Raw genomic sequence first — 25019 nt, forward strand, 5'->3', positions numbered from 1 at the left:
TGTCTTTTTTCACTATGATGCTGTACCCTATAAACATAGCATCTGAAGTATTTCCAGAGCGGCTGGAGGTCAGTGTGCAGTCCATGTGTCACAGACCTGCCTACAGGTCACACACACCACGAGGGCACCCAGTCTGATTGCAGGGACCTTTGATTCTGGAGCAGGCTTCTGTGGAACCGAGGCCAACACCTGAAAGCCACTCCTGTCCTCCACCAGTTCCCCTACCTGGGGAGGATTCTTGGAGCCTGTGGTTTGTGACTTCTGACGTCACTTGCCAGAGGGAGGGCAACCTCAAGGATCTGCTATTTTTAGGTGGAGCTTTGCTTTTGTACTTCCACTATAAGCTCTGTTCTCTGTTGTCTCCTGGATTCTCTCTTTATATATGGACTCCAGGATAACTAAAGATGGTGAAGGCGGGAGGATTTGCCATGTCAAAAAATGAAGTCTTTTCATATCTCATTTAATTGTCACGGTCACCCCGTAATTTTACCCTGACCACAAAACTCTTTTTTAATCTTTTTCTTCCCAGAGAGACAGGCTCTCACTGTTTAGCTCTTGCTAACCTGGAACTCCTTCTGTAGATCAGGCAGGCCTCAAATGCACAAAAGTCCTCTTGTCTCGACTCTCTGTGTTGAGTGCTGGGATAAAAGGTGTGTTCTGCTCGTGCAGATTTATTTACTTTTTATGTGCATTGGTGAGTTTATTTTATTTTATGTACATTGGTGAGTTGCCTGCATGTTTGTCTATGTGAGGGTGTCTTATTCCTTGAGTTGCCATGTGGGTGCTGAGAATTGAACCCCGGGTCCTCTGGAAGAACAGCCAGTGCTCTTAATCGCTGAGCCACCTCTCCAGTACTGCTATATAACTCTTAAAAGTGAATTAAAGTGGGGGCAGGTGGTGGTGGCGCACGCCTTTAATCCCAGCACTCAATACAGAGGCAGGCAGATCTCTGTGAGTTCGAGGCCAGCTTGGTCTACAGAGTGAGTTCCAGGACAGCCAAGGCTACACAGAGAAACCCTGTCTTGAAAAACAAAACAAACAACAACAACAAAAAAGTGAGGTGAAGTTGAGATTCAGTAAGCACGGCTGAGCCTAAAGGACATTATGTTTCTCTATCTTTTAGAACTGTACAAGTACAGAGGAGAACAGAGTGTCCCGGGGCCAGGTCTGTGAGGTAAATGGGGAGATGTTGGGCAAAAACATAACTGAAGAAGAGGAAGTTGCGGGCGATGTACTGCTTGCTCGGTGCCTGCAGCTAAAGCCTCTCCACTGTCCACCTGGGATTCTCTAGGACAGAGGACCGTGCTAGGGTGGTCACGGGTGTGGTAACTCTGCTGTAGCAATCCCTAGACATTTTGTTCTTGCTTTAGCCTTTCTTTGGTGAAGGGATGGGCAACAAGTTCTGATGTGCACCATGCTAGCCTGCACCTCACTATGTGACTGAGGATGAACTTCTGACCCCCCAGCTTCCACCTCTGGAGTGTTAGGATTACAGACATGAGCCAATATATGGAGTTTTCATTATAATACATACATCTTAAATCATCACCTTGGACACCTTGAATATGGATAGATATTTAAAAAAATATTTTTTGGCTACATCTATTTATTCATTAATTTATTTGTGTGTGTCCATGTATGTGTGTGTACCCATATACTGTGTACATGGAGGTCAGCGGGCATCTTCTGCAGGAGTCCTAGGACAAAACTCAGGCCCTCGGCCTTGGCAGTAAGTGTCCTTACCAGCTGAGCCATTTTTGCTGGCTCACTAGTTCCATTTGTCAGTTATGCCTGGAATAGAGCTGAAAGAAAATTGCTGGGTGCTGGTGGCACACGTCTTTAATCCCAGCACTCGGGAGGCAGAGACAGGTGGATCTCTGTGAGTTCAAGTCCAGCCTGGTCTACAGAGAGAGTGCCAGGACAGGATCCAAAGCTACAGAGAAACCCTGTCTCGAAGAAGAAGAAGAAGAAGAAGGAGGAGGAGGAGGAGGAGGAGAAGAAGAAGAAGAAATGAAAAAACTAATATTGAACATACTGTTACATGCCACCATGTGTCAAAGAGAACAGCAAATAGCATAATTAAATTAATTATTAATTACCCAGGAAGGTAAATTGCATGGGCCACAGTGGCATGTGCCTATAATCTTAGCACTCTATAGACTGAGGCTGGGTAATTACTGAGAATTATAGGCCAGTCTGGGCTACAGAAAGAGAACCTGTTTCAAAAAGAGGGAAAGAAGAATACAAATTAGCAATTCTTGATATCTTTAAATGGTGCAATGAGAGGCTGGAAAGATGACTCCGTGTTTAGGGCATTTGCTGCTCTTCAGAAGGACCTAAGGTGGATTTCCAGCCTCTGTCTGGCTCCTCACAGTTCCAGGGCATCCAAAGACCCTTTCTGATGTCCAGGACTCCTGCACATATATGGTACACATATATGTACACATAAACTCATGCAAGCACACACACATAAATATAAATAAAAACAAATAATTAAAAAATTTAAAATGTAAATGACATAACATGTCACAGATGTCCTCAGTAATACTTATAGAAAATAAATATTTATGTCTTAGCCAGGTTGTGGTGGTGCACACCTTTAATTCCAGCACCTGGGAGAGGCAGAGGCAGGCAGATCTTTGTGGGTTTGAGGGCAGCCAGAGTTACACAGTGAAACCTTGTCTCAAAAAACCAATATATATGCCGGGCGGTGGTGGCGCACGCCTGTAATCCCAGCACTCGGGAGGCAGAGGCAGGCGGATCTCTGTGAGTTCGAGACCAGCCTGGTCTACAGAGCTAGTTCCAGGACAGGCTCCAAAACCACAGAGAAACCTTGTCTCGAAAAAACCAAAAAAAAAAAAAACAATATATATATATATATGTGTGTGTGTGTGTGTGTGTGTGCGCACGTGTGTGTGTGTGTGTGTGTACAAAGGGAATGCAATTTAATTGTAGAATTCATGGTCAGCTTAGGGGGGAATACTGAGTTCAACAGATTCTTATGTCAAAAACAAATACAAATTACTAACTAAAAAATTAGTAAGCTAAAAACACATGGATGTACCATATGGCCCTTTTCTGATTTTGTTTTTTGTTTTATTCTGTTTTTCAAGACAGGGTTTCTCTTGGTAGCCTCAGCTATCCTGGAACTCGCTCTATAGACTAGGCTGTCCTTGAAGTCACAGAGATCCTCCTGCCTCTGCCTCCCTGAGTGCTGGTTCCTTCCCCTCTCATGACTCTACCCTGTGCCACGTTGATAATAATCCAGGCAACACAATAATAATACATTAAAATACATAAAGTTCAATTTTGAGTGTGCATGAGTGTGTGGTACATGTGTGTGTGTGCATGAGTGTGTGGTACAAGTGCAGGTGCGTGCATCTATGTGTGTAGAGAAGACAGAGGTCAGAGCTCAGTGCCTTCCTCCACTCAGCCTCCTCCACTTTGCTTTTTGAGACAGGGTCTCTCACTGAGGCTGGAGTTCACTAAACAGCTATAATGGCTGGGCAGCTAGCTGCTGGAACCCTGTTTCTACCTCCTAGTATTGGGATTACCTGCATGGGCCTCCATTTGCGGTCTGGGGATCGCATGTTTGTGCAGCCAGTATTCAATCCCCCTGAGCCACCATCTCCTTGGTCCCAAAGAATTTTTTTTTTTTTTTTACTGTCAAATTCACTGCGTAAGTGGGATTCCACACACAACTTGCTTGTGTCTTTTTGTTTTTGTTGTTTTTGTGTTAGTGTTATTCTGAGCAAATCTGACTTCATCAAATTTATGAAAAGTATCTTCCATCTTCTAGCCCTGGAGAGATGGCTCAGCAGTTAGGAGCACTTGCTGCTCTTGCAGGCGATGGGAGTTCAGTTCCTAGAACCTTTATCAAATAGCTCCAGGGGACCCAACAGCCTCTTCTGGCATCTGCAGGCACCTTCATACGTATATACACACACATACACATCAATAAAAAAAAAGACAAATCTTAAAAAACTTTTTCATTATTTTCTACCAATACTTTCTTTTGTAATGTTTACGTTGCCCATGCAGCCCATGCAGGTATTTCTCTGATTGACCCAAGGGAAGCTATTTGAAATATAGCCTAAAGTCCTGCCAGAAAAGCTACACCTTCTGTATTCCTATAGTCCAGATCATGAATTTCAGGCAAACCAAGAGTGAGACCCTGTAAATTAAAATAAAACTTCTAAACTTCTCAGCCATACTGCATATCATCTTCTTTTGATATTTGTCAGCCCCTTAGAAAGTGTGTCCTGGCAGCCAGGCAGTGAAAACACGCGCCTTTAATCCCAGCACTCAGGAGGCAGAGGTTGCTGGATCTCTGTGAATTCGATGCCAGACTGATCAAGGAGAGCGAGTTCCAGGACATCCATAGCTACACAGTCAAACTCTGTCTCGAAAACAAACAAACAAAGCAAACAAAACAAAATGACACCCCCCCCCCAAAAAAAATTCTAACTCCTAACACATTGCTCATCTGCTTTTCTTTTCACAAAAGAGTCATGTGAGAGAGACTTTTTTGTTGTTGTTTCTGTTTGTATGTATGTCTCTATGTATCCCTGGCTGTTCTGGAACTCTCTGTGTAGACCAGGCTGGCTTTGAAGTCACAAAGATCCACCTGCATCTTCTCAGGGTTTGGGATTAAAAGTAGATGCTGCTGGGCCTGAGGAGAGATGTCTAAAACTGAGTGTGGTAGCTCTGCCTGTAATTCCAGCACTTGAGAGAAGCAGGATTGGCCAAGAATTTAAGGTCATCCTAGGCAACAGAAGGAATTTCAGGCAAGCTAAGAGTGAGACCCTGTTTCAAAAAAAAAACATCAAAAGGAGAAAAAAAAAAAAGATATATTTCTTTAAAATTTTTGTTTCCTCTTTTGACAGTTCTTCATTTATGAACCTGGTTTGTTCCCTCCCTGCCCTTGGGTTTAAGTGATTTGCTTGCAAGACCTTTAGACATTTTCATATCCATGCACGGGATCCAGAAAAAAACAACATAGTCAGTTTGGTTTGGTTTTGTCTTTTTTTTTTTTTTTTTTTTTTTGAGACAGGATTTCTCTATGTAACAGTCCTGATTGTACTGGAACTTCCTTTGTAGACCAGGCTGTCCTGGAACTCGCAGAGATCCGCCTGCCTCTGCCTCCTGAGTGCTGGGATTAAAGGTGTGCCCCACATCAGGCTTCAGCTCACTTAAACATAACACATGGTGTAGATACTTTGAATTGTGTGACATTCTGGAGGTGATGCTTCTTCAGGTTGTGCAACCTGCATTGCTATAACAGAGGTTAAAAAAAAAAAAAAAAGCTGGACTGGGGTGGGTGAGGAGAGAGAGTACCAGTCCAGACCATGGCCAAAGAATCCCTGTGCTCTGCAAAACCAGCCACCAGGAAACAATGCTTTCCAAGTGCGGACATCACAAACTGATAGGGCCTCGCAGGGCCGAATTCAGATAGGGCTTTCTGGGCTTCGGTGATCCAGTCGGAGGCGGCAGTACGGCATCTTAGAGTACTGAGGCCTAGAATCCATGAGGCCTGGGGCCCTCCGAAATGAATCGTAGCTGAGTGGGGTGGGTGAGCCTATCCTCCCGTCACTTGCGAGAGCGAAGCAGGAGGATTACCGTGAGTTTGAGTCTAGCCTTGGTGTCACAGAGTGAGACCGTGTCTCATAAACTCCTGCTCACAGACATGTCACGAGAGGAAGTGAGGAACTCTGAGGGTCTTGGGGGATCTGGGGATCCCGAGAGCTTTTGGGGAATGCCATGAGCCGGAAGTGCATTTTGTTTCTGCTTGGATTTAGCCATGTGATTCATGCATGGCCCATATATCAGTTACAAACCCCAACTACTGCGTAGGGGAATAGAAGCGTGTTTCATTGTTGCTGTTGTTTCCTGTTTTTCACCTTAAACTACAGCTCAGGGGTCACGGGGTGGGTGGGGGTGGAGACTCAACTCTAACCTCTCCCTTCCCCCTCACCAACGGCAAACAGAGTTTGGTGTATTCTGCCCATCAACCAATCACGTCACCCAAGGAAGGAAACGTTGTATAAGGTACACCTTGTCTAAAATGCTCGAAGTCTGAAAATGAGACTTTGCTTCTGATTGGATTCCACAGTCCAAGGTTTGCACTGGGAATCCTGCAGCTCCCGTTGTATGGCATCATGGCTTGTTCTCACACGTCTCAGTAAAACACAGGCCCGGGAGGACTAAGAACACCGTGTTTCCCATGGCACTGCCTGAATTCCACTGATATCTCTACATTACCTCACTGTTAGGCAGCTGTGCAGGGGCTGGCTATCTGCTCCTCACACTTGCTGGAAATGCATAGTCTCAATTCATTTGTGCCAGATAGTGTGCCTATTTGATCTCCGTCATCCCGCAGCACACTTTTGCTTGTCAGGAGTCTACTGGTCACACCACTTATCTCAGACCCTCTGATTACTGTAGAAAAGCTGACAAGCTTTCGGTGTGGCTACCTATGTGTTCGCAGGCTTATTATTTCACCTCAGTGTCCCTGCTGTCAATCAAAGAGCCATGGCAACCCCAGGGCAACTACCATCGGTAGCAACCGCTAACCCACCGTAGTGAAGCGGTCAGCCTCAGAACTTTTCAGAATCAATCTCTCTCTCTCTCTCTCTCTCTCTCTCTCTCTCTCTCTCTCTCTCTCTCTCTTACACACACACACACACTACATGCTTATAAAGTAAACAGAACCTTCTCCAGTGACCTTTTCAGATCAAGAAGTCATGGGAAGAGTTTGACGGCATCTCTAGGCAGTGACAACGGGAACACGCCATTACCTGTGTGGTCTGTATTTCATTCACCGTGTTCCCTTGATGCTGACTTGTGATTGGTGTTGTCTAACATCAGGATAAGGCCAGAGAAGGAGCAAAGGTAGAGGTGTGGATCGAGAAGAAGAGAAACAGGTTGTATTTCAGGGATGCAGAGTGAATGCCGTCAACTTCATAGAATGTTCTAGAAACCTTCCGAAAAGCTGTAATTCTACAGAAAGCTACACAAGACAGAGCTCCTTCCTTCATGCCATTGTTATGATGGAAAAACAATATGCCACTATGGGAATGCTGTAGCACTTTGAGGTTTGGATTGTAAAATCTGGGAGATGTAGTTCTGTGTGTGCAGAGAAAACACCAGCCACACTTAGTCACGTTTGCCTGACCCAGAATTACTCATTAGCCAAAGGGATCTGAACTGGTATTCCAGGAGAGGTAAGGGAAGAAAAGAGACCATGGAAGTCCATACCGGAGATTAAAAACGCCACTCTGGGCTGGGGATACAGCTCAGTTGGTAGGACATGAAGTTCAAAGTTCAGTCTCCACTACCACATAAAATAAGGAGTGTGGTGTGCTCTGTGCAATCCCAGCACTGAAAGAGGCAGAGACAGGAGACTCAGAAGTTTCATTCTTAGCTGCATAGGGAATCAGAAATCTCAGCCTGAGCTCTATGAAACGCCCTGCCTCAAAATATTAAAACCAGCACCAAGGAAACAAAACAGAGCTGGCTCAGGAATGAAGTGCACTTGCTGCTCTTCTAAAGACCCGGGTTAGATTCCTAGCCTTCTTCTGGCCTTCAGTGGCACCCCCACCCCCTACAGACACTTGCACGTAAATTAAAACACAACAATAACGACCAAAAAATAAAACAAAAACCCCAGGTTGGGTGAGACAGTGTCCACCTGTACTCCAAACACTTAGGCTAAGTCAAGTAGATCATGGCCGGGGCAGCCTGGGCCGTAGAGAAGGTAATGGCCAGCTCTGGTGGAATAAGATCCTGTCTCAAAACATCCACCCCTCCCCAACCCTTCCCTGCCAGCACACACACACCACCACCACCACCACCACCACCACCACCATTTGGGGCCTGCACTGTAAAAATCAAGGTAAAGGCAAATTGGAGAGACATAAAGCACATCAAGCAAGCCCTCTTAGAGAGCTACACAGCCACCATTTCTGTTTTTTGGCAAAGGGTTTAAATTAAGAGTGCCTGCTACCCTATTTCTTACACCTCTTTGTGGAAGTTAATTCTTAGACTATTTTTTATACATATACAATAATTTCAGGTTGTTTTGAGACAGAATTTCGTGTGATGCTGGCATTGAACTCCCTACACAGGCACTGGTGACCTTAAACTTTTGATTCTTTTGTCTCTACCTCCTGAATGCTAGTATTATAGGGGTGCACCATCGTGACCAGTTTTATGGGGTGCTGATCATTGAACCCAGGCTTTATGTATGTTAGGCAAGCGTTTCAGGGGAGTTGTACCCACCCACCCTCCACTCAGTTTGTTTTTTATGACAGGGTGTTCCGTAACCCAGGTTGGCTAGGAACTCACTGTGTAGGTCAGACTGGCCTCCAACTCTGACTCTTTCTGACTTCACCTCTTAACCGTTAACAGGATGGAGAACACTACTACGACAGCCAGAATTTCAGAATTTCAATGACTCGTTCTGTCTTTAACACTCCAAACTTCCCTTTCCTTTCTGAAGAGCATCCAGAGGCTTTCAAGTTAGTCTCTCTTCTTAGACACACAAATAATCACACAATCACTTTTGAAGGGGCACAGCAGGAAGGCTTTATCTGCCTTATCTCTGTTGTTGTTTTGGTTTTTCAAGACAGGGTTTATCTGTATAGCTCCTGGCTGTCCTAGAACTCACCCAGTAGACCAGGCTGGCCTTGAATTCACTTCGCCAATTTACGCCCCAAGGGATGAAATCAAAGGTGTGTGCTGCATTTCAGAACATAGAAATCAAAGACTTAGAAGTTTCTTTTAATTCTGTTTTGTTTCTTTTCACCTACTGAATGCTTAATTTTTTAACTTGTGCCTGACCATGTTTAGATTCATGTCAAGTCATTAGCAGAAAATAAACCTTGAATGAGCTGGGGGTTTTCAAGGAATAATCTAATCTGGGATGCAAATGTTGTTTACCAGAGTGTCCGCACAGAGCGGAGGAGCCCTTCCCGTCCGCGGCCGTGAATCACAGAGCTGAACAACAACACAGCCCGGAGCTATCCTGCCTTGATTCATTGTCATGTAAATGAAAGTGTATTAAGGGTCACCGCAGGTGCTCCAGCTGGTTTGGACCTTCCAAAGTGGTCATTGTTTTGTAGGGGGACAGCTCCTCCTCCCCTCGAGGGTCTGAAACTTTATTTACTCCAGTATTCGGAGAGATTGCCTGATGCTGGAGTTGCAGACCAAGCTGCCATGGTAGATACTGAACCTTGGACCTCTGGGAGGCCAGCCCATACAAAGAGTGGAGCTTACTAAATTATCCAAGATGGGGGTTGGAGGTAGCTCAGTGATTAAGGGCATTTTTTGGCTCTTGCAGCGAGTCCCGGATTCGGTTCATAGCATGCACATGGCGGCTTGCAACCATCCAGAGCTGCAGTTTCAAGGAGCCAGTGCCTTCTTTTGGACCCCGTGGGCACTGGCACACAGTGGTGCACACGTACATGGAGACAAGACACTCATTCACATAAAATTCCAAAGATGGTAGCCAGGAGATGGCGTCACACATCTTGCGGTAGAGGCGGGAGGATCTTGGTAAGTTTGAGGCCAGCCTGATGTACAAAATTAGTTCCAGGACGACCAAGGCTACACAGAGAAAGCCTGCCTTGGAATAACAGACACAAACAAACAAATAAACAAACAAAAAGATGGCTAGGCATGTTGGTACATGCCTTTAATCGCAGTACTGGGAAGCAGAGGCAGGTGGATCTCTGTGTGTTTGAGGCCAGACAGGTCTACGTGGCAAGTTCCAGGCCAGCTGGAGCTACGTAGCAAGATCCTGCTTCAAGGGGGCTGGAGAGATGGCTCAGTGGTTAAGAGCATTGCCTGCTCTTCCAAAGGTCCTGAGTTCAATTCCCAGCAACCACATGGTGGCTCACAACCATCTGGAATGAGGTCTGGTGCCCTCTTCTGGCCTACAGACATACACACAGACAGAATATTGTATACATAATAAATAAATAAATAAATATTTAAAAAAAAAAAAAAAAAAAAAAAAAAAAAAGATCCTGCTTCAAAAAACAACCCCTCCCCACCCCAGAAGGTAAACTGTCCAGGCTGGCCTTGTACTTAGGATCTGCCTGCCTCAGTCTCCCTAGTCACTAGGATTACAGACTGTGCCATTAGGCCAGGCTTTGGAAGCTTGTTTGTTTGTTTCAGAATGTTTACTCTAAGCATGCACGGCCCCATGTGTGCCGTGGCATATGGAGATCAGAAGACAATTTGCAAGAGTTGGTGCTCTCCTTCGAGCACTTGGGTTCCAGGGATTAAATTTAGGTTGACAAGCTTGGCGCGAGCACTGTTACTCGCTGGGTCATCCCGCAGATTGTTCTTATGTTTTAAAGACCAGTTTCTTTTGAGGAAGAGTTTCAGGTTTGCAACAAAATTGAGGCAACAATACAGAGATGTTCCATATTCTCCAGCCCACAGGAACAGCCTCCTTGAGTGGCATTGGAGTAGGGTATCAGGGCCACCCACAGACAACAGTTCACATGAGGATTCCAAGTACAGTGTGCTCAATGGCTTTGGAAAAGTGTGCCCTGTCACTTGTCACCCACTGCAGTAGTACTCACAGACCTCCTTGGGGTGGCGGGGAAGTGGGTGGGGGACTCTGAACCTGAAGGAGATGACCAAGGGTTTGACCTCTTTCATCCCGGCATAGACAAAGTGGGCACTGATACGGAAGGGAGGGTTTCTTACTAGTTTATTTTGGAAGGAATAGCCACCTTTTCCTCAGATGACAGTCTGTGCCCATCAGCTGGAGAGACATTGACAGAAGTGGTGACAGACAGACCTGGTCCCGAGGCTAATTACACAGCTCTAGCTCCTAAGGCCAGCCCAGCCCCAAATGTCCCAGAGACGAGGAGGCCCCAGGTGCTCTTTTACTAGAGGTGCCAGATGCCCGTCTGCTGGCGTTGGAGAGATAAGCCGCCGCTGCTCCCTGCTCCCAGGTCTTTGTTTCCCTAATTACAGGCTCTTTAGGACTTTGGCTCTGCAGGAGCCACAGCAGCAAGCCTGTTTACTAGGCACCTTTATCTCCTGGAAGCAGACACTCAGCTCCTTTTCACTCGGTTTACAGCCTATTACAGCACTAAGGGGGTCCAGTCATCCAAACTGCCGCTCCGCTCCTTAAGGAAGGGATCTATGTCTGGGTCTTCAGAGCTCAGTGTCCAGCACTGTGACCAGGACAGAGGGGTCAGCCAATATGTACTGGTGGGGGGTGGGGTAGGGGGAGTCACGCAAGTGGAGTGATGAGCGAGACACATTGTTGAGCATCAGGAAGGTGAACAGACCTGACTTAATCTCTCTGACGGGTTAATGGTTGTTACCACCTGTTGATCTTCAATAATCTATCGTAAAAGATAACCCGTCTCTAGCCTATGCTAGACACAAAACTTTCATTTTATCGCTAGACAAACACTGTTAGCAACTGAGCTACAAACCCTAGACAACAAAATCCTCCTTTTCGACGGTCAAACAACCAGAGCTACCACGCGACTTGTCTAAACTGCACAGTCCAGAGTGCAAGTTGGTTCTGCTTGCTTCCAAGTCTCATGGGCTCTCTGCAACATCAACTCTGAGGCTTGTTAAGAGAGGTGACTAGGAAATTGCAGCTGGGGGCCATTTAGTCACAAGCCTGGCCTAGTAAAACCGGAAAGTGCTGAAAAAACGGTGGTGTGGGTTGGTTGGGTGGGGTGGTGGGAGGATGACTTCATCCTGAAAGTTGCTGCAGAGCCGGGGTGTTGAGAGAAAGGCCTTGGCTGGCTGGCTATCCCTTAGCTCAGGTGTTCTGTGCATGGTGGCACCATTCTGAAGTGTCCCCATTTCTCTCAAGGTCAGCCCACCCTGCCTGGCTTGCTCAGGGCCTCTAAACAGCAGGCCTGAGGGCCAGGAAGGTTAATGCAAGAAGCAGAAGTCCTTGGGTTTGATCTCTCCCCCAGCATCACATAACATAGGGCACAGTAGCACACACCTGAAATCCCAGTCCCAATTCTTGGCAAGTAAAGCCAGGAGGAGGATAAGAATTTCAAATTCAAGCCAGGTGGTGGTGGTACATGCTTGTAATCCCAGCACTCAAGAGGCAGAAACAGAAAGATCTTTGTGAGTTCGAGGCCAGTCTGGTCTACAGAGAGAGTTCCAGGACAGATTCCAAAGCTGAAGAGAAACCCTGTCTCTAAAAAACAAAAAACAAAGCAAAACAACAAACAAAAAGAATATCAAGTTCAAGCCAGGCAGTGGTGGTGCATGCCTGTAATTCTAGCAGAAGCAAGTGAACCTCTTGAGTTCACCAGCCTGATCTATAAAAACAAACAAAAGCCCCCAAACCAACCAACAAACTAAAAGTCTAAACAAAAACAAATAACCCACGCTGGGCGGTGGTGGCCTTTAATTCCAGCACTTGGGAGGCAGAGGCAGGCGGATCTCTGTGAGTTCGAGACCAGCCTGGTCTACAAGAGCTAGTTCCAGGACAGGCTCCAAAACCACAGAGAAACCCTGTCTCAAAAAAACAAACAAACAACAAAAAAACAAAAAACAAAAAAAACAAATAACCCCTGTTCCCCAAAAGGTAGGAAAGGGACATCTGTAGAGGTGGCTCAGCATTTGAGAGCACTGGCTGCTCTTCCAGAGGACCGGGTTTGATTATCAGCATGTATCTTCTGCAACTCTAGTTCCTGGAGATCGGATACCCTCTTCTGGACTCCACTGATGCCAAGCACATATATTGGTGCACAGACATATATGCAGGCCAAGCTCTATACATAAAATATTTAAAGTTTGTTTTGTTTTGTGACAGGGTCTCACTCTGTGCCTTCGTTGGCCTGGAATTTGCTACATAGAGTAAACTGACCTTGAATTTATTATCTCTGCTGGGATTAAAGGATTAAAGGCACTAGCCAGCGCGAGCAAGTGAAGCCAGAAGGGTTGCAACTTCTAGGTCATCATCCATAGCTATGAGGTTAGTTTGAGTTTGTCCTAGGGACTAGGGAAGCAAAGGTAGGAAGATTGTTTTGAGTTTAAGTCTGATTTGGACTACTTGGTGAGGCCCAAACCAGTCTGGCTACAAAATGAGACCTTTGGGGGACAAATGGCACAATGGCAAAAATAAACACCCACAAACAAACAAACAAACCTGGAGTCGTTTCTTTTCCTTTCTCCCTTTTTTGTCCTATACTACAGTTTGGAGTCTTTCTTTCTGTGTGATGTGGCTGTATTCCACCAAACTTAGTAACATAGACTTAACAGCCTCTTGCAGTGTTTTTTTTTTTTTTTTTTTTTTTTTTTTTTTTAAAAAAAGGAAAATCAGAGCAAGTGAGCACAATAGGAGTCCTTCCTATTGCTTAACACTCAAGTGCACTTTTGGAGGTCTCCTGTTTTGACTATAGAGTTACAAAACTGTCATATACTACAGTTTGGCGAGCAGAGAAATCCTGTCTTGAAAAACCAAACAAACCAACCAACCAAACAAATAAATAAAATAAAAAGGAAAAGAAAAACAAACGATAGCCAGGGAGAAGCAGAAAAACAAACACGATTGTGACAGGGTTGCAACAAAGAGCCTTGGGAACAAAGCTGGGACAACTAGGCTAGTTTTCAGAAATCCAGAAGCTTCAGCAACAGACAACCTTCAGGAGTCAGAAGTCTGAGATCAAGGTGCCCCACATAGTTGTCTCTGATGGCCGGGAAAGACAGTCTTCCCCAGGCTTTCCCCTAATTTCTGGAGGGTTGTTGGCGCTTTGTATTTCATAGGTAAGCTACCTGTCATCGTTAGTTTCGGCTGCCAGACACAAACTCACAGAGATCCACCTGCCTCTGCCTCTGCCTCTGGAGAGATTATAGGTGTTTGCTGCCAGGCGCCTCATTCTGGCCGAGGCAGCACTCCAGCCCTGGATGAAAATGCCAAGAGAGGGCTGGAGAGATGGCTCAGAGGTTGAGAGCATTGCCTGCTCTTCCAAAGGTCCTGAGTTCAATTCCCAGCAACCACATGGTGGCTCACAACCATCTGTAATGGGGTCTGGTGTCCTCTTCTGGCCTGCAGGCATACACACAGACAGAATATTGTATACATAATAAATAAATATTAAAAAAAAAGGACTCTTTAAAAAAAAAAGAAAAGAAAATGCCAAGAGAGACTCAGTTTTCATCATGAAGTAACTTATCACAGAAACATCTCAAAAGATTGGCTCATTTCTCATTGGGACCACTCAGGTGAAATGTTAGTATCAGACATGCCAGGGGGCAGTGCCACACCAGAGTCAGCCTCAGGAAGATTCAGCTATGCAAGGGTATCCCGAAAGCTTGCCCAAGGACAGTCTCAGCCTAGGAGACAGCCAAAGGGCAAGTGCTAAAGCCAGAAGTGTTTGGCCACCATCTGAGGATGGGCACCAACAGCTCTTTCCTCCTCAGAGTGGAATAAGAGACTGAGGACTACTCCAGCATCCAAGGCAACACAGAAGGAGGCTCGAATACCAGCACTACAGGAAAATAGAGGGGGCCGTTTCGAAAGGACAAGAATGAAACTCGTTTTGGAGACTGGAGCCCAGTAGAGTTTTCAGGGACAGATCCAAGGAAGAAAGGGAGGGAGGAAGAGCTGTGTGTACCGGGATGGGTGGGAGGGATGGGCTCCAAATATGGATGGACACACTCTGTTTCACTTTACATAGGAAGGAACTGAGTTTTCCAATTTCCTCCTGTTTGGAAGAATTAAACCAAGTGTGCAATTTGGCTTTAACTGGTAGGGGAACCCCTGCCGTGGTGTCTACACCTTTGTCTGCTGCTGTTTTCCATTAAGTCCAAACTGTTCTGTGGAGCGCCACAAGGAAAATTCCTCGAGGGCCTAAGGAAGGAGTTGTCTTTGGAAGGCAGTCTGATAGAGTGGGAGGCACGGTAGCCAGAGGGAACGAAGGTCGGCATAACCAGGGCAGGAGCCTTCCTGCCTGGTCCATCATTATTTTTGGTTGTTCCACTGAGGATAACTCAGGTCAGCAAACCATGCAGGAGATTTTCCAAGCCACTTAACTCAGAATGATGGAGCTGCCAACAGGTACTAGCCTTATAAAACCTGCTTTTATTATTGCTTGGCTGAGCAGGGTCTCCAAAGGAGCTGTAAAACTTTATGGTTTGTTTTAACAAGCTGACTTTGGGAGTCAGGATTTGGTCTGGATAAAAGATCCTTCCCTCCAGGACAGTGGTCCTCAACCTGTGGGTTGCCACCCCCCTTTGGGGGGGCCTAATGACTCTTTCACAGGGGTCACATATCATCTGTCCTGCATATCTGGTAATTACATTTCGGTTCATAACCAGCAAAATTACAATTATGAAGTAGCAGTGAAAAGAATTGTGTGGCTGGGGGTCACCACAACATAAGGAACTGTATTAAGGGGTCACAGTATGAGGACAGTGGAGAGCCACTGCCCTGCTTGGTGGGTTGGTGGACTGAGGTTGAACCATCGCGTAGCAATAGTGTGGTCATTCACTGCAGCCGAGTGCCCTTGTCACCGTGGACACGTGTCTATGTTGATAGACTTTTGTTGCCTCAAAATTTTCTTGCCCCTGTTTCTTGATGCTGGGATTAGAGGTGTGTGCTACCTTACACACTTAGCATTTTTTAAAAGATTTATTTATTTATTTATTAAGCAGACAATGTACTGTTGGCAAGGAAGGCACCAGGTCTCATTACAGATGGTCGTGAGCCACCATGTGGTTGCTGGGAATGGAACTCGGGACCTCTGGAAGAGCAACCAGTGCTCTTATCCTCTGAGCCATCTCTCCAGCCCCCACACTTAGCATTTTTATTTGAAGTATAATTATATCAGTTTCCTGACTGATCCTTTGTTGGTGGTGTTATTTTTACTGTTGTAGTTTTCAAAGTCATTTTATGGTTAGTAACTTGGAAATAATATTTTCTCACATCTTTTAAGTACTCCTTTTTATAACTAGTGACTCTTACTGAATTTCCTTCCAATTTATTGGCTTTTCCAAGGAAATATAATTTAAATGCATTCAAATTATTTGGATGAGGGCTAGCTCATGGATAGAGTATGTGTTTAGTGCATGTAAGACATGAGGTAGGATCTTCAAAACCAAAAGCAAACAAGGTAAATGTAAAGAGTTGAACTGTGTAGAATGTCTGCTGCTGAACCCTGGGGAAACAATGATTGGCTGTCAGTCCTCCAGACATGGGCTGGGAGATGTCTCTGTGCAGAGCAAACCTGACAAACTGAGTTAGGTCATTGGAGCCCACATAAGGAAACCTAATGCAGTGGCATGGAACTGTAATCCAGGCACTCCCGCGTCGGGATGGAAGGTGGAGGCAGGAGAATTGCCCAGAAGCTGTCTGATTAGCTACATGAAGTACGTAAGAACCACAGGAGAGACCCTGCTTGTGAAGGTTGTCCTCTGTCCCCCACACACTGCCAGAGCATGGGTGTCTGGAACTCGCTCTGGAGACCACGCTGGCCTCTAAGTCATATATCCACCTGCCTCTGCCTCCTGATGCTGTAAGTAAAGGTGAGTGCCACCACGGCTCAGCAAAAGTTTATTTTTTTAAAAAATTACATGTATGTATATTGTATTAATATGATTCCCCCGTTCTTCACTCCCCCTCAAATTTTAAATTAATTAAAGAAAGATTGCTCATACTACAGTTGCAATGATCCTCAATCGTTGTTCTACTTACTCCTAGAAATAGTCTAACACATTCATCTTGTTTCTTTGCTTGTATGAACGTATGTATGTACGTATGTATGTATGTACGTATGTACAACATGGGCTTGTTGCCCTCGGAGGTGTTTATGGTCAAGACTCCAATACACAAAAGTGTGGTATAAAAGTGATTTAGGGAAAGCTACAGAGAACTTCACAATGTTTTATTTCTCAAGTGTATAAAAATAAATTTATTGCCTTCCCCACCGCACACACAGATGAGAGCTGTTTTACTGCTTACAGCGCTATCACGTTACAAATTCCTACAGCGCCGGGAACAGAAAGGAGGGGAACATGGGCCGCTTGCAGTCCTAGAAAAGTGTCCCATTGTTTACGTGATCTTTTTCCTGCTAAAGCACTCGCTTGACAATCTAGAGATCCAGCAGTTACGCGTTAAACATCCTAGGCAATGCAGACTCCAAATAAAATACAAAATGGCTTAAACTTCTGCATTAGCATTGTTTTTTGGTTTTTCGAAACAGGGGCATTGTCATTTTTAAAAAAGCTGGCCAGATGTTCAGAGGTAAGCACGGGGTGGGGGGACCTGGGGTTCAATTCTCAGCAGCCTCATGGTGGTTCCTAAGCATCTGTACCTCTATCTTTAGGGAATCTGATGCCCTCTCCTGGCTTCCAGGAGAATGCCAAGCATGTGGTATACAGATAGACACTCTGGATGCACAAGGCTATAAAAGAAATTCATATTAAATTTAAAATTTATCCATTTATACGTGTGTGGCACAGGTCCCCTGGAGAAGCAATGGCTCTTAACCACTGAGCCATTTCTATAGAACCCTCACAATTCTTTTCTTTTTGAGACAGGGTTTCTCTGGGTATCCCTGTCTGTCCTAGAACTCACTCTGTAGACCAGGCTGGCCTCGAACTCCTGCCTCTGCCTCCAGAGTGCTGGGATTAAAGGCGGGCAATGCTATTTCAGGCCTCTACAGACTTCTTTAGCACGCTACTCCTGAGAAGTAGGAAGAGCAGAGCGTCTCTCTGCCAAAAACAAGATTACTACAGGATAGAAGCTGAGGGTAATGTTTTATTGCAAGCCTAGCACTTACCAATGATTAAGAGGCTATGGATATAGGTTCATTGATAAAGCACTTATGTTAGATTCACAAAGCCAAGGGTTCAATCCCCTCAATCCCTAACACCATGTAAAACTTCAGCCTTCGAGAGGTGGAGACAGGAGGATCCTTTTAGGAGTCCCGGTCTTCTTAACCCTTAGGCCATGGTTCTTTCATCACTCCGTGCTTCTGGAAGCCATCTCAGCAGCAGGAATTCTGACATTTTCACTGTGCTGCTGGGCGTCTGGTTCCTGCTTGCCTATAATCCCAGCACTCAGGAGGATGAGATAGGAGCTTGTTGACTTTGAAGCCAGCCTGAACTACACAGTGAGATCTTGTTTTGAAAATATAAAGTTCACCTTCAAGTAAGGTATGTGCATTTTATGGGGTGTGGTTGTAGACAAAGCGTAGCTTGCAGATTACAGTGTAGTGAATATCTGAGGTCCATCACCCAGCTATCAGTTAAGCCCTGTACAGCTGGTTTTAAGTCTGGTTTATCCTTTCCCCATCTCCTTCTTGCCTTGCCTAAGGCACTCTCCTGGCAGGTGCCTGATCTCCTGAGTGAAGGAGATTAGGTATCTGACTGCGGGCCACAAGGCAGTCCTGCTCACCTGATTCCTTTGTGATTGAGAGGAAAGGGACTGGGCAGTTGTGGGAAGTTGTGCTCTCATTCCCAAAAGCCGAGTTCTGTACTCACCTGGAGTTTTAGCCCTTCCCACAAAGCACCCAAGCACCGCCCACAGTTGAAGGCTTTCCCGTGGGAATGAGGGGTCCTTCCACTCCTCCTCCCTCCCGCAAGGTCCCCACTCACTGTAGTGCCTAATCCCACCAGAGGTCACCCAGAGTTTGCTCCAGGGACCTGCCAACTGTGGGTTTCTTTTAACTTCCACTGGGTATTACCGGTCCAGACTTGTTCCAGCCGGCTGGGAATGGGGTCTCGCAGCGGTAATGGGAAAGGGTTAAGGATGTATACTTGTGCCTTGAAGGAATGTTTTGTCTGGGAACGTTTTCCTATCCCTGAGGTGGAGCTTGAGTGCTTGCACAACAATAGTGCCTGGTATCTAGGTCACAGCTGGGAAATGGGATTTAGGCAAAAGTGACTAGCCCTATTGGAAGGGCCTTGCTATTCTTTATAATTGAGGTTCAACTCCACCCATCATCACCCCAATCCAGAGCGACTGAGCTACTGTGCCTTCGGTGGATTGCTTTTATGACGTCTATGATTACTGTTTGATTCGGAAATTCTACTTTGTTATATTATAGCCTATTGTTTTGTTTTCCCGTTGTTTTTGAGATAGTCTTATGCAGTTCAGACAGCTTGAATTTAATAAGTAGCCAAGGCTGGTCTTGAACTCCTGATTGTCCAGCCTCAGCCTTCTCCATGCACTGGAGTCACCATGCCCAACATTGTTTGCGTTTTCATTTACAAAGCATTCATTTGTCCGAAGCGAACATTGAAGGTGTGTAGCATTCAGGACTTTATTACGTTCCTCGGTGGCTCACAGCTTGTGAGTCTCCCTTATTTCTGTTCCTGTACACACATACGCTCTCTGTTCACTCTCTGTCTTGCTAATCATAAAGTAGGTGGCAGAAACTATGGCAGTTTACAGCAAACTATGTCAGCTATCTGAACACAGCCACTTTAGTGACTTTAGCTCAGTCACTAAAGCTACCTGCCATCAAGCCCGATAAACTATGTTCCATCCTTAGCAGGAGAGACCTTTGAATAATCATTCTCTGACCTCTGTACATGTTTCATGGCACAGGCAGATGGGTACACACATATATAAGTAAATGTAAAAAAATTACACACCACCACATATACAATAGCACACTAAACATTTTTAATATAATAAAGAAAATTGACATTAATTTTCTATTGTTTAATAAACAGTTCAGATACCCCAAATGTCTCTGAAAAGCTTCCATTTCTTTTGATTTCCCCCCTGAGATCCAATCAGAACATACCCTTTGTAGTTGTTTATTTAACTTATTTTTATGAACACAGGTGTCCGCCACAAAGTCTTTAATACATATCTTCTAGTTTCTTTTCTGGACACTTACTTTTGTGTAAAGGGTTCATTTCTCATGAAAAAATTCAGGACAGAGATTTTAGACCAGACCTTCAGAAACAGATTCTGTCCTTCTGTTGGATCATACTGGAGCTATATTAGGCTGAGACTGAGTCCTTAGGCTAAGGAAATCATTGGACTTCTCATCTACAAAGACACAACTGGCCTATTGCAACTAATGAATACTCTCCGTGGTGCTCCCTCAGAGATCTGTGATGATCCTATTTCCAAGCGGTTACCCTCCCTGTAGTGTTAGCATCCCTAGAAACTTTGGAGGAACATTTTACACTAACGACTGTAAAATGACAACTTGTAAGAACACTAGACTCATCCCTTCCATCTTTATCAGCTGTGCTTATTTATTTATTTATTATGTATACAATATTCTGCCTCCGTGTGTGCCTGCAGGCCAGAAGAGGGCGCCAGATCTCATTACAGATGGTTGTGAGCCACCATGTGGTTGCAGGGAATTGAACTCAGGACCTTCGGAAGAGCAGGCAATGCTCTTAACCACTGAGCCATCTCTCCAGCCCTCAGCTGTGCTTTTTTTAAAAAAAATATTTATTTATTATGTATATAGTGTTCTCTCTGCATGTATGCCTGCAGCCCAGAAGGCACCAGATCTCAATACAGATGGTTGTGAGTCACCAAGTGGTAGTTGGAAATTAAACTCAGGACCTCTGGAAGAACAGAGGCAGTGCTCTTAACCTCTGAGCCATCTCTCTTGCCCCCCAGTTGTGCTCTTTTATCTCTGCCATTTCTCTGGGTGTCAGTAAAGGCTCATCAGGTGCAGGGGATCAAGCCCAATGTCACTGCTTGTAGTTCTTGCAGGTGACAGAGCTACATGCATGTAGGAAGCTGTGCCAATACACCCTATGTCAGAGCTAGGATGTATGTGTATATACATGATCCTGTACATATGTACAGAGCTAGGAAAATGCATGTGTGTGACCTGCACATATATGCCTACCTACCTACAAATATTTCTGTATGTATTCACAGTGTCTTTAGTGAGTTAGGCATCATTCACAGGTCTCCTGCTCTAATCCAGTACTTCACTGGACCATACTTAACGTCCTTGCCTTGTTTATCCGAAACTTTCCATTTCAACGGTTGAACCCTACTCCTCCCTGACTTGAAATCTGCTTGCTTACTTGCAGGTTGGCTTTCTAAAACACTGGAAGGTTTGTACCACCATTTCCAGTTGTCCTTTAAATCATCTTTTATTACATCTATCTACTCTGTGTGTGCACATGCGTGTGCACTGCAGTGTGGGGGTTGGAGGACAATTTGTGGGGCTCCGTCCTCTCCTTGTCCTCTGTGGGCCCAAGGTATTGATCTCAGCTCCTTAGACTTGGCAGCAAGCACTGTTTGTTTTTCTTTTTCGGGACAGGATTTCTCTGTGTAGTTTTGAAGCCTCTCCTGGAACTCACTCTATAGACCAGGCTGTCCTTGAACTCACTCACAGCGAAGTGCCTGCCTCTGCCTCAGCCTCCAAAGTTCAGGGATTAAAGTCATATGCTATCCCTGCCTGGCAGGCAACAAGTGCTTTTATCAAGAGCCCCTGCACGGCCCTTGTTCTTCTGATACTCTCATTGACCTGAGTTTGGCCACTGGGAGTAGAACTCTGTCTTGCCTGATTATTTTGTGCTAGGGGCAGAACCAATGTGATTCATTTATACTAGGTGTGCGCTCTATCAACCGAGCTGCACCCCAGTCCTTTCTCATCATCGATTCTTCTGCACATCTGCCAGTCCTTGAGTGCTGCCTCCAGACACGGGGTTTCTAGAACCCTGTGCTGTCTCACATAAGAAATCAGTTAGCCCAGCTGTCATGGAAAGGCTTTTTGGAATTCTTGTTCACACACCATTGGAAAGAGACCCTGCATTTTCCTTCTGGTCTAGACAGGCTGTTATGTCTCCAGTTGCTCTTTCCTTGGTCATTTCTACTTCAGAACTCCAACTCGTTCTGTGACTTGCCAAAAACTTTCCCACCCAAGATGTCTCCACAGCTTCACGTAGTAAACACATTCCTAGTTGGCTCTGTCCATGCGGAATACCACTCCCAATTCCTCCCGGTGCCTCTGTGGAATGATTTCCCTCCTGTGGTTGTCACACTGCTCTAGGGACACGGGACTGGTTCTGCCATATTTGGCATCAGTTCTAATGAGTGTTCTGTGTTAGTATTTAGCTCGTTTTGTTTTGAGAAGAGTCTTTTGCTGGCCTGGAATTTACCATATAGACTAGATTGGCTTTGAACTCACAGAGATTTGCCCGCCTCTGCCTCCATGTGCTGGGATGAAAGGTATCCACCACCACGCTCAACACATTTATTTATTCATGTATTCTTTTTTCCATGTATTCTTTATTTACTTGTGCACAGGGTCTTGTGTAGTTTAGGTTGGCCACAAACTCTCTAGTTTTGGATGGCCTTGGCACTTCTGAGCTCCCCACCTCCACGTCTAGAGTGCTGGGATTACAGGTATACATACCTCTTCATAAACTTTAGGGATTGAACTAAGACCCCCATGCATGTTAGGCAAGGACTCTACCATGTATGGGCTCAGCTCCAGATTTTATTATATTGTTTTAGTGGCTATACTATACTAATATAACAATACTACACTAATATAATATATTATTCATTGAATATACTAGGCTCTGGAAAGGAAGCTTAGAGGAACCCCTTCTTACCCAGAAGTCATTGGGATACTACAGGGAGGGGAAGCTCCCGAGGAGGCAGACAAACAGCCAGGATGTGACAATGGACAAAGGGCTCTGAGCCTGGAAAAGCTGCAAGTCTTCTGAGCAGTGTGATTGACAGCCTGGTTACTGATTACAAAGTCCCAAGGCTACCTAAGAACAAGACCAGACCAAGTTTTCTTTCAATTTAAATTGGTCTTAGATTGCAAATCAGGAGTAAACAGAATGCTAATTTGGATAATTTTGGGATAACATACTGTAGGCTTCTAAACAAAACACAGTTTGAAGGTATCATTTCTTTTTGAGGAGCCAGAAAGATAGCTCAGTGGGTAAAGCACTTGTCTTGGAGCCTGGTGATTTAGTTATTCCCTGCCGTGCCCCACATGGTGGGAGGAGAGAGCCAGCTCTACAAATTGCTCTCTGTTCTCCACAGGCATGCATGCCAAAGAATGCATGTATAAACACACACTGAATGCACACGCATGCAAAATGGAAGTGTAAAAATAAACTGCATTAAAAAAAATACAGTTATGAGAAGCTTAGTTTCCTTTTTGTTCTTTGGTTTGTTGAGACAAGGTCTCATATGTAGCCCTGGATGGCTTTGGATATGGTGTGGTCAGATGTGTGTCACCACACACAGCTGCTTTGAGGAAAACATGGGCCACTTTCACCATACCAGACAAGGAATCCCTGGCTGTTGATTTGAGTGACATCTTTAAACAAGGCAGCCTTACTAATGCACATTTTGATCTGGGTTTACTATCAAACTAGCCCTGCTGTTCAAGCTGTGTGCATGCGCGTATGTGCGTGTGCGTGTGCGTGTGCGTGTGTGTGTGTGTGTGTGTGTGTGTGTATGATAGGCTCTCACTATGTAGCTGTCTTCAAACTCACAGACCAGTTCCAGCCTCCTAAATGCTAGGACTCCTGGTGTGTGTTGTTGTTGCCTGGCCAGTTTAATTCTAATATGTATTTATTTGTGTGAGATGTCAGGGAACAACTTTCAGTTTCCACCACGAGTGTCAGGGGGTGGAACTCAGATTGTCAGGCTTGGTGTCAAAACCCTCATGCATGGAATCATCTCCCCAGTCCTTCAGCCTCTTGTCTCCCGGTTAAGTAGCCCCAATAGAAGTATATTTCTGTGGCACTGGCGACCTCTTGTGGCAAAACTGTTTGTGGAGAAAGGCAGGCTCAAAAGAATCTGGTGACTTACTTAACATTGGAGTTTAAACCCAGAGCTAAAGGAAAGATGTTTAGTGTCTTAACCATGGTGTAGGCATGATTAGATTAATCGAGTCAATTGAAACCAAACATAATGATTATTATTATTATTATTATTATTATTATTATTATTATTATTATTATTATTATTTTGAGACAGTGTCTTATCCTGTAACTCCAGCTGGTGTGGAACTTGCCTGTTTAGACCAAGCTGACCTTGAACTTGCAGGGATCCTTCTGTCTCCTGTCTCTACCTCCCCATTGCTGGAATCACACCACCACATACCTAGAACTGATGTGGGAGTCTGCTGTTTTGTGTTGATTTCATTGGTTAAATAAAGAGACTGCCTTGGCCCTTTAATAGGACATAAAATTAGGTAGGCGGAGTAAACAGAACAGAATGCTGGGAGAAAGAAGCTGAGTCAAGGAGTTGCCATGATTCTTTTACCGAATACAGACACAGGTTAAGATCTTCCCTGGTAAGACACCTCGTGGTGTTACAGGGATATTAGAAATGGGTTAGATTGATATGTAAGAGCTAGCCAATAAGAGACTGGAACTAATGGGCCAGGCAGTGTTTAAAAGAATACAGTTTCCGTGTAATTATTTCCGGTAAAGCTAGCTGTGTGGGCGGCCAGGTGCCGGGAAAGTAGCCCACCACTCCTAATACAACATAGAACTGTCTTGTTTTGGTGTTTAGTTTTTATTGTTGTCAAATGTAAAATATTATCAAGACTTGAATATGAGCTTGTAGTCACTAGTGCTGGACTGAACTTTCAGACAGATACTGGGGAAGTAAGTTTCAAATGTGACATGTTTTTACAATTTGAATGGGTATCCCACCACTGGGAGTTCCTGTACAGGAAACTTTTACAAGAAGCTCCAAAGAGGTATGTGGGAGACTATTCCTAAAGAAAGCAACCAATGTTTCTAAAGGAAGATCTGACAAAAAGTTAGGCCAGGCGCATGTTTTTAATCCCAGCACTTGGGAGGCAGAAACAGGTGAATCTCTGTGAGTTTGAGGCCAGCTTGGTCTACAGAGCTAGTTCCAGGATAGCCAGGGTTACACAGAGAAACCCAAAAAGAAAAAAAAAAAGATGTGACTAGAAAATATGGCTCATCCACACAGGACTATTACAGAGTCATACTCATTGACGATTATTGTTGGGTAGGTAAGAGACAATGGGATATGGGATGGGCTAATTACTGTAGTACCATCCCTTCCTTCCTTCCTTCTT

Source organism: Microtus oregoni, unplaced genomic scaffold (genome assembly GCF_018167655.1).
Source record: "Microtus oregoni isolate MIOR12 unplaced genomic scaffold, Mior012 000057F_ref0000458, whole genome shotgun sequence".
Classification (NCBI taxonomy): Eukaryota; Metazoa; Chordata; class Mammalia; order Rodentia; family Cricetidae; genus Microtus; species Microtus oregoni.